Raw genomic sequence first — 11,493 nt, forward strand, 5'->3', positions numbered from 1 at the left:
GGTCTAGGCTATACTTTTTAGTTCACTTGTCAAGACTTTCAGAGAAGCATGTTTTGGATCTTTAAATTAAATATTAGGTGATCAGACTAAAACCGCATTAAGAACTTCTTAAAGAATCAAAATAAGCAAAGAAATAAGTTACTTAAATGAAGAAGATGAAGAGTACAAGAAAGTTATACTGTAGTCCAATTTTTTGGAGCATTAGCCATCCATCCAAAGATTAGATGCCTTTGGTTCCAAATAAGGTTACAAAATCATGTTTTTGCTCCTCATTTGTCAACACCATTCCCTCTAAATTTCTATGGACTACACACCTAAAAATAGCCTAAGAACAACCTAAAATGAGGAAGAACCAAAATGGGAAGAAGAATAATTTACAAGGAATTTACAATGTGTTAAAGTGTGGAAAGGGAGAGCCTTTTACAAGAACACTAGGGGGGCACCTGGCCCCCTTTCCTGGCCACTTGGCCCCTATGTCTGACCCATGGCAACTAGCTTGGACAACCTAATGTGAGTAGGTTACATGCATGGTGACACCTCCTACTTGCTTGTGTCATGCATGAGGTCATAAACATGGCTCAGAAGCTAGCTTTGGCTGGTTGCTTGGCTTGTTACATCATTCATGACATAGCCACTCTACTAGGCCAAGCAACAATTTTTCTGGTGGGTTAGGCGCCTGGCTAACCTGGTCCATCCTAAGCTGCCTACTTGAGCAGCCTGCCTGACTTGGTGCATGCTCAGCTTCCTACTTGACCATCTTGGTTGACTTAGCCTAGTGCTTGGTGTTTGGCTGGACAACTTTGTGCTTAGCTGGGCAACTTTGTGAGGTGCTTTTCTTTGAGTTTAATTTCTTCCAACCAAGACCAAATTGCTTAGTCATGCTTAACATTAAGCATACACCTTACCATGCTTAGTTTTAAGCACCCATGTGTCATATATTTTGGTTTGATTTCTTCAAGGTGAAGTAAGTTTTCTTTCTTCGAGCCTTAGCATTTTTTTTGGTCCAATTTCCTACGAAACACAAAGAAAATCTGGACAAGAGATGATCAAAAATTATATTCTTCAAACACACAAAATTTATATAAAAAGTGTTGAATTGAGTTGATTTTCATATTTTTGCATTGGATAAGTGTCATGAAAAGGGTATAAAAATTAGGTATTTTTGGTACGTATCAAAATTATGAAAATTCACCTACATATGATGACCTCTATGGTGCCTACGTTAAACTACATGAAGAATTAAAGAAGCTTTCTAGAATTAACATAGATAGAAAAAGGGTCATTCTTTTGCATGAAAAGAAACTAGTTGAAATGCAACATGAATTAGATCAACTAAAACTAGAAAATGAGATTCTTGCTCTAGTCTATGCTTATGCTTCATGTAATTTCTCTTCTAATATTATTGAGCCCCTATATGTGAAAGATACAAAACTTTAGAAGCTGAAAATTCTATTTTAAAGGAGAGAATTGCAAAATCCACATATAGTAGTCAAAACCTAGACAACATACTTGCTACCTCAGGAAACATTGGTAACCGAGCTAGTTTAGGCTATAAACATGCTAAGAAAAGAAGTTCATATAGGAAGCAAGTTGCTCATACTCATAACATGCATCATAATAATTTGCCTACTTGTTTCTATTGTGGAATTTATGGTCATACATCCATTTATTGCCATATAAGAAGGCATGGAGTGCTTAGTGGTAAATTTGTATGGATATAAAAGGGGCAACCTCCCTCAGTTACTAACAAAAATGGATCCAACAAAAATTGGGTACTTAAAAGTGTCATAAATGTTTTTGTAGGTATGCCTCCGAACACACAGACAACATTGGTACCTTGGCAACGGCTGTGCGAGGCATATGATATGTGATAGGTCTAAATTCCTAGAACTATCACTCAAAGTAAAAGGCTATGTCACAGACGACGATAACAATCAAGGGAAAATACTCGGAGTCAGAAAGATGGGTAATGTTTCACACGCTATTATCAACAATGTCCTTTACGTAGAAAGGTGGGAGCATAACTTGTTGCGCATAAGCCAACTATGCGCTAGAGGTAACAAAGTATCTTTCGATTATAATTGTTGAATTATTCACGATGGCATAGATAATAAAGTTAAATTTATTGGTGATAGAATTAAAAACATTTATATGATTGACTTGGAAGATATCACTTCTTTATTTTCAAATTGCTTTATTTCAAAGGAAAGTGATATTTGGGTTTGGCATTGGGGAGTAGCACATATTCACTTAAAACACCTAGAACTAGTGTCAACTAAGGAATTAGTAGTCGGGCTACCAAAACTGAATTTTAAAACAAATGACATTTGTGACACTTGTCAAAAGTGTAAGCAAGTGAAAAACTCTTTTTCTTCCAAAACTGTGATATCCACAACAAGGCCGTTGGAATTACTCCACATGGACTTGTTTGGACCATCTCTACTTATGAGTTTTGGTGGTAGCTGCTACGCGCTTGTGATAGTTGATGACTTTTCTACATTTATGTGGACATTGTTCCTTGCCTTAAAAAGCGACAATTTTAAAACTTTTAAAAACCTTGCCAAACAACTTCAAATCCAATTTAATAATAAAATTGTGTTTACTCAAAACGATCATGATGCTGAATTCGAAAACCACCTATTTGATAAATTATGCGAGAAACATGGTATCCAACACCAATATTCTGCTCCTCAAACCCCTCAACAAAATGGAGTGGTTGAGACGAAGAATCCAGTCTTAGAGGAGTTGACTATGACTATGTTGAATGAGAGCAAGGTTCCAAAATATTTTTGGATCGATGTGGTGTATATCGCATGCTACAAAATTAATAGAGTCTTGGTTAGGCCTTTACTTTTGAAAACACCTTATTAACTATTAAAAGACCAAAAACCAAATATCTTGCATCTTCATGTTGTTGGATGTAAATGTTTCATACTTAATGGAAAAGAACAATTAGTAAAGTATGACTGAAAAGCATATGAGGGGATATTTCTAGGTCACTCAACACATAGTAAATGTTATAGAGTTTATAATAAACACACTATGAATGTAGAACAGTCTATTCATGTACATTTTAACGAATTTTCTCCAAAAGAGAAGAGAAGGATTGTTTGTGATGCGTTTCAGGAGCTTTTGAAGACGCTTATACAAAATATGTGGAAATGGAAAAAGTGGTGCAGAATGATCATGAAGTAAGTCAGGATCGTTAGGATAGGCCTAAGGCGTGGAAAACAAAGAAAGACCATCCCATCGACAAAGTGATATGTGACATCTCTAAGGGAGTGGTAACCCAAAACTCTTTACGTAATATATGCAATTTTGTTGCTTTAGTTTCACAAATCGAGCTGAAAAATCTATATGAGGCCTTAGAGGATGAGCACTGGGGTATAGCTATGCAAGAAGAGCTAAACCAGTTCGAGCGAAACAATGTATGGGACTTGGTCCTTAAGCCAAGTGATCATCCTATCATTGGCACAAAATGTGTCTTTCATAACAAATTGGATGAATCGGGCTTCATAATTAGAAACAAAGCAAGACTAGTGCCTGAAGTTTATAATCAAGAAGAGGGAATAGATTATGACGAGAACTACGCCCATGGTGCTAGGTTGGAGGCCATTAGAATGCTATTAGTATATGCAACTATTATGAATTTCAAACTCTTAAATGGACGAAAAAATGCTTTCTTGAATGGCTACATTCAGTAGACGTATATGTTAACCAACCCCCAGTTTTGAAAACTTTAAATATCCAAACCATGTTTTTAAGCTTAAAAAGGCTCTTTGCGGTTTGAAACAAGCCCCAAGGGCTTGATGTGAAAGAATAAGCTCATTTCTTTTATAATAAGGGTTTGTAAGGGGTAAAGTCGACACTAAATTTTTTATATCTAACTCTGAAAAAGATATATTTTTAGTGCAAATATATGTTGATCACATTACTTTTGGTGCTACTAACGATGTTTTGTGTAAAGAATTTTCAGATTTGATGAAATGAGAGTTTGAGATGTTTATGATGGGAGAATTCACCTCCTTCCTATGGCTGAAAATAAAGCAATTCATCAACGGGATCTTTGTTCACCAATCGAAGCATTGTAAGGAGCTTTTGAAGAAATTCGATATGGACAAATCAAAAGAAGCTTCTACACCTATGACATCATCTTGTTACCTTGACAAGGATGAAAAGGGAAAAGCTATTGAGGTAACTAAGTATCGTGGTATTGTTGGTTCATTGATATATCGTACTTCAAGTCGACCCGATATTATGTTCATTGTGTGCATTTGTGCTAGATATCAATCCTCTCCTAAAGAGTCACATTTTTTAGTTCTAAAACGCATCATGAAATATTTGAAAGGAACTATAAACATTGGAATATAGTATCCTAGAGATGCCTCACTCTCTTTGATAGGATACTCAAATTCCGATTTTCCAGATGTAAGTTGGATCGAAAGAGTACAAGTGGAACTTGCCACCTTCTGGGTAGTTCCCAAGTGTTTGGGCATAACAAAAACCAAGCTTGTGTTGCTTTATCTACCGCCAAAGCAAAATACATTGCCGCAGGTTTGTGTTGCACTCAAATATTATGGATGAAGCAATAATTATTAGACTACAGTCTACATCTTGATACAATACCAATCAAGTGTGATAACACATGTGCCATTAACCTATCTAATAATCCCAAATTGCATTCAAGAACTAAGCATATAGAAATTAGACATCACTTCCTTAGGGATCATGTGCAAAAATTTGATTGCAAAATTGAGTTTGTGGAGACCTCAAAGCAACTAGCCAATATATTCATCAAGCCCCTTCCAAGGGATACATTCTTTGTTTTACACAGAGAACTCGGAATTCTTGATGAATCATATCTACGTTAGTTTGCTTTAGGTTCTTGTATATGACTTTGCTATGATTCTGTTGTATGCTTATATGTTATTCTATTTGAATGCATGATTCTTGTATCTAATCCAATTCGTGATTGTTTTGTTTGCTTGTTAGTGGGTCTTATACCCTTAGGATAGGTTTATACTAATTGTATCTTAGCATCCCTTAAGAACCACGTAAACTACACTCAAATATGTGATTTTACTACAAGTAATTGATTGTTCTGTGTTATCAATTACCTAGGAGACAAAATGTCAACCTGGGCAAAAATGGTAGCAAAATAATTGATTAACGTTTCAATAATCGATTACTTAGGGAAATTTTAAAAACTAGACAAAATTTTCAAATTGATAATCGATTAGGAGTACAAACAATCAATTACGATAGTAGTAAAACCGATTCAAGTAATCATTCTAGGGTTAATTTGTATAAACCCTAAATTCCTCTAATCTTTGGCCCTTTCTACAAATTTCTTCTAATTGATCGTGCAAAACCTAAACTAGAGCAACCCAACTCTAATATCTTCCACCTCTACATTTCAATCACTCCAATTGTTCCTAAAATCTGAAATCCCCAATTTTCCATTTTTTGAACCCTCTACCCCAAATTTGAAAAATCGAATGACCAAATGATTAGACCATCTACTATCTAAAACTATGAGTGATGGAAGGCCAAAACGTGTGACACACAGCCCAACGTACCTGAACTTCGGAAGTTGGTGGCTCATCCACTGCCAAAAGTGGCAGAACCACTACACGGAGTGACCCCTACTACTCTCCCACTCTCTAAGCTAAGAGATTGGCCAAACTATATGGAAGAAAACAAACCTACATTAGGTATGTTGACTTATCCTGGATGGTGCAGCAAGAATTTGAATTTCCCCATCAACTAGAGGCACAAAGAGTTACTAATTTCTTGGAACTTAATGGTAATGTCTATCCCTCTCTAGTTAGGGAGTTCTACAGTAACTTTCATTTTAAGGATGATGCTTATGTTAGTTTGGTTAAGGTAAGGGTATTTACTTTGGATGCGGATTTATTTTTGCAAGTTCGAGGACTTTCTATTGATGGGTCTCCTTTAGGCGATTATCACGATGAGTCATGGAACTCATATGATACTGAAGATATGAATAAGTCATGCCTAAGAAAACCGCATTACTGTGTGCAAGGTGAAGCTACTAAAGTTAGATCATTTTCGGTAAAGAACAGACTTCTTCATTACTAGGTAGAAAACATTTTGGTTCAGCGAAACACTAACCATGCTCAGCCAACCATCAAAGACTATAAGTTAATGTTTGCAATTAAGAAGGATATTATGGTCAACTAGTCTGCTGAGATTCTCGAGGTCATGTATGGGATTGTGTCGTCTTCTTCAAGGCTTCTTGCGTATAGGATTTTTATCTCACGTGTGATTGATCATGTAGGGATTGATACATATGATGTGGATATAATGGCTATTGATTCCCGCAAGTATTTGGTAGGTGGAAACTTAATTCAAAAAATGGATATATATAGAAGTATGATGCAATATGGATGTATCAAGAAGATCACAATACCATTGTGGATTTGGAATGTGTGGTGAGGAAGAAGATACAAATCTAGCTGAGCAGAACCCTGATCCACCACAAACCTAGACCTCAAATGTTCCTCAAGAACCATCTATTGGGTTAACTCATCTGGAGGCCATGGAACAACGTCTTAATGACCGTATTGACAAGAATTTTCAATCCATAAAGGATGTCATGATAGCAAAGTTCAAGAGATGGGAAGAAAGGATCACCCAGGAACTTGATCATGTTCTCTTTATTGTGCCAACCGTGGGTGGCTGTCTACCATCACCACTTCCACCTCAAGAATAATCTAGCTTAGGAATGTCTAGCTTGTCCTAGTTAGATTAGAGTCTAGGTGTGTGTGTGTGTTTTAAACTAGTGTTTTGTTTTTAAACTTGTATTTGGTAATGTCAAATGTGTTTGTAATCTTTGAACTTCTCATTTTTGTGTGTTTATGGTGTATTTGCAATGAACTTTGATTTCTATCATTTTGTGCATTCATGAATGACTAATGTATGTTATCTTTGGTTATATACTATCTACACCGGTTATTCTGCTGCTACTTGTCATATTTGCAAAATGGATAGTGTCATTCTTAAATTTGTCATGTAAATTGCTAGTACTTTTGCCATTTTTTGATTATTTAGTAGAATAATCGATTGTTGGCATATGATAATCGATTATTTGTAGTAGATTGTGCATGTGTTTAATTTTCTTAAACTGCTTAATTAACTATACAACTTTGAAATTGATTTAGACATTAAACATATTTTTCAATCTTTCTTACTTCTGGTTATATTGTTCATATTATATCATTTCTTTTTTATCATGTCAAAAGGGGGAGAAAGTGTTGTTTGAGTTTTGCAGGTTATATATGATGCTTCCGCACCTAAATAAATGCGAAGAAAGATTTGAGCTACCCTACACACTACCTCATGCATTAATTGAGGGGAAGAACAATGTGAGGGGTCAGCGCATATGATTTTACAACCCTTGCAAACATAAAGTTGATCACCATCAAGCTTGTCAAACGATTGATATCATTCAAAGTTTGCCATCATCAAAACGGGGGGATTGACATTGAAATAAGAGTCAAAGGTTATAAGTATGATCAACTCATGTGGTTCTGATGAAGATAGAGACTTTAGGAAAACTTGAAGATAAAGACAACTCTATAAACAACATGCTAAGACTAAAGGGCATCGTAGTCTTGGGAAAAGCTTTTATGTTTTTTAGAAGTCCTAAGATGCTTGCTTAGATTGAGTCTAGGTTAGGTGAATCTAGGATAGAAGTCTCAAAATGCTTAAAATTTTATTTATATAAAATGAGACATATCATCTATCCACATTATAGAGTGTTAAAAGAGTGTTAAAGTTTCTTTGGGTTTCAAGAGTGAAAAGGAATAACTTTTACATTCTTTTCATAGAGTGAACTTTTTTTCATACACACAAACCTTGCATCAATCTTCACTTAGAATTTATGGTTCTTGTGAGATTTGTTTCTTTAGGTTTTTAGTTGAGTCCAATGTTCAATTAGGTGCATATAACTCATATTTTACTAGCCAAATGAAATTGAAATTCACTAGGTATAGAGAATTGGAGTAAAAACCTAGTCAAGGTTAGGTAGTGAGTCTTCTCCTTTACAAAGGTATTGGTTGAGAGGAAGAAACGTCTAGGGCCATAGCATGAGTAGATATTGAGTATCCCAAGAGATGTGTAGGAGGTCAAACCGACTTGAGTGACTCTAGGGCCAAGAAAGAAGCATTTGTAAAGTTCATTGGAAGTGTGTTCGTAACATACAGTTTATTCCATAGAGAAGAAAATCTCCCGAGATCATAAGGAGAGTTCTGGATAAAGTTTTCAAGTGGACCCGCAAATGAACCAAGAAAAAATTCATTGGCACACTCTTCTATCACTTTATCTCTTTTAATTTCAGTCTTTACTTGTTTTATTGTGTTTCTTGAATTTGCTTATTGATTTTTTATATGCACATTATGTGTTTAGCATCTAGGATATTTTCATTAAGGAAATTGAACCAGTAAATATTATTTTTTAGATAACTTATTTTGCAAGAAACATTTTGGTCAAGATTTCAAAGAATCAGAATAATCAAATATTACTGATAGTAATTGATTATTTCAGCTGATAGCAATCGATTGATTGGTGTGATAATCGATTATTTTGGATTGTTTTTCAATATTCTCAATCAACTAGAAGAGTCACATTAGAAATATGCTATACCTATTCATCCCCTCCTCTAGGTGTTTTATACTTTGTGTTTACCCAACAATGATTAGAGAAAGTCTCATGTGCTTTACTCATAACAGCTAAGTGTATAGGTCACATTGTGGGCAAGATATTGATTGATGAAGGGTCATCTTTAAATGCCATGCCTTAGTCCACTTTGATGTCTATGGGGGATAACATAGATGAGGTTGTTCCAAGGCAGATGATTGTACATGCCTTTAATAGAAATTAGAGAATCATACTAGGTGAGATAATGTTGTCATTGGAGATCGGGCCTAGTGTTTTTCAGGTGTTATTTTTCGTAATGGACACGTATAATACATAAATCATATTGGTGGCTCGACCTTGGATCCATGAAGTAGGGGCCATGCCATCCACTCTATATCAGACAATAAAATTTGTCAAGGATGGTCTGGTGGTTACTGTAAACGGGGAAGAGAAGATCCTAGTTTTGAAGTCCATATTGATACCTTATGTGGAGAGTGTTAGTGATAGTGATGATTTCTTGAATAGCTTTGAGGTAGTCGCCAGACAACAGTGTGAAGAGAAGGGTCACATGCATGAAGTGAACTAGGTTGTGACTCAAATCATGGCTACCAAAGGGTATGAGGAAGGAAAAGGATTGGCACATGCCTATAAGGCACTTAGTCATTCATATTCGTTTCTGAAAAGTATGATAAGTTCGGGTTGGGCTACAAAGCTTTGCTAGAAGAGAAGAGTGGGTGTCTGAATCGAGGGAAGAAGCAGGATGGAGTATTGGAGAAACCTATCCCTCATATAAGTAAATCATTCACTTGAACAATATCTTTGATAATTTGTATGACTATTCACCTTATTAATCCATTTCTCACCATTGCCATATTCACTTTCTTACTTTCTTCTATATGAACGTGCAAGCTTTGACTCCCTTTGCGTCTCCCAACACTTCATGAATGAATACATGTACCTAACGTTTGAAGAAAATTTATCCAGTAATACGGTAATTGAAAATTTATCGATTAATTCATCCACGATACGGAATGATGATCCCATTGAGTCGGATGAAGAGGAAGAAGATGTAGAGGAATTCTCGAGGTTGTTGGAATATGTCGAGAGGGAGTATGTTGTGAACACTGAAGAAGTGGAACTAATCAATATGGGGACTAAAGAAGATAAGAAGGAGCTTATAATGGTGGACAATCTAGAACACATTGAAATGATAAATCTATTCAGAGAGTTTATGGATGTCTTTGCTTGGTCTTGTAAGTACATGACCGATGTTGGATCCTAACATACTCTCTAATAAGATTCATTTATATTCAAGTGTTGAACCAAAGAAACAAAAGTTGAGAAGAATGTGCCCAGATATGTCATTGAAGGTAAAAGGAGATGTGACAAAACAATTGGAATCAAGTTTTATAGAAGTGTCTAGACATACAGAATGAGTGAATAATGTGGTGTTGGTACCCAAGAAAGGAGGGAAGTTGAGAATGTGTGTAGACTGCAGAAATTTGAATAAAGCCAAATTGAAAGATATTTTTTCCATCCCTCACATTGATGTTCTAGTTGAACCAAAGTTCCACATTATCTGTACATTCTCGTGGTCCTCGATGCACTTAGATCCTCTAGTGGTCTTGTGTTGTTTATATAACCCCCAATAGTCTCTTTTTACTTTTGACCCAAAGTTCATCATTATTTGTGCGTTCTACTATTACTCCTCAGAACCAGGCCCCTAGTGATCTCGTGTTGTGCCTTTGATCCCTAGTAGTCTCTTTTTAATTTTGATCTACAGTTCATCATTATTTGTGCATCTCGTTGTCCTCCTTTCACCCAGGCCCCCTAGTGGTCTTGTGTGGTGCCTTTGACCCCTAGTAATCTCTTTTAACTTTTGATCCAGAGTTCCTCATTATTTGTGCGTTCTTGTGGTCCTCCTTGCACCTAGGCCCCTCAATGGTCTCATGTTATGCCTTTAATCCCCAATGGTCTCTTTTTACTTTTGACCAGAGTTCCACATTATCTGTGCGTTCTAGTGGTCCTCTTTGTAACCAGGCCCCCACTGGTCTCGTGATCTACCTTTGATGCCCTATTGGTATAATTTTCATATCTTTGACCCGCCAACGTCTCACCCTCGCACATAGCCCCCCCAGTTGTCTCATTTTTGTGTTTTTGACCCCTAGTGGTCACATGTTGTATCTTCGACCCCCTAGTAGTCTCATTTATCCAATATGAAATATCTCATTTGGCTCTCGTAATCTTTTTAACCGCTAACCTCGAGCATACGCTATCCATGTATGTTAGAGATTTCTCCCTTGTATATTTTATTCTCTGAAAATTTGGTCCGGTTATTCTGCTGCTACTTGTCATATTTGCAAAATGGATAGTGTCATTCTTAAATTTGTCATGTAAATTGCTAGTACTTTTGCCATTTTTTGATTATTTAGTAGAATAATCGATTGTTGGCATATGATAATCGATTATTTGTAGTAGATTGTGCATGTGTTTAATTTTCTTAAACTGCTTAATTAACTATACAACTTTGAAATTGATTTAGACATTAAACATATTTTTCAATCTTTCTTACTTCTGGTTATATTGTTCATATTATATCATTTCTTTTTTATCATGTCAAAAGGGGGAGAAAGTGTTGTTTGAGTTTTGCAGGTTATATATGATGCTTCCGCACCTAAATAAATGCGAAGAAAGATTTGAGCTACCCTACACACTACCTCATGCATTAATTGAGGGGAAGAACAATGTGAGGGGTCAGCGCATATGATTTTACAACCCTTGCAAACATAAAGTTGATCACCATCAAGCTTGTCAAACGATTGATATCATTCA

At 35.9% G+C, this 11,493-nt stretch overlaps 1 long non-coding RNA gene across 1 annotated transcript in view; it reads left to right on the plus strand.

Annotated features, from left to right (window-relative positions):
* LOC109340012 overlaps positions 1-10,348 on the plus strand; it is a 19,161-nt gene extending 8,813 nt beyond the window's left edge. Inside the window, exon 4 of the long non-coding RNA XR_002106740.1 lies at positions 10,338-10,348. This is a non-coding gene — a long non-coding RNA (uncharacterized LOC109340012). The remainder of the gene's footprint in view (positions 1-10,337) is intronic.
* Positions 10,349-11,493: the final 1,145 nt, after the last annotated feature.

This window comes from Lupinus angustifolius, unplaced genomic scaffold (assembly GCF_001865875.1).
Source record: "Lupinus angustifolius cultivar Tanjil unplaced genomic scaffold, LupAngTanjil_v1.0 Scaffold_126_1, whole genome shotgun sequence".
In the NCBI taxonomy this organism is placed as follows: Eukaryota; Viridiplantae; Streptophyta; class Magnoliopsida; order Fabales; family Fabaceae; genus Lupinus; species Lupinus angustifolius.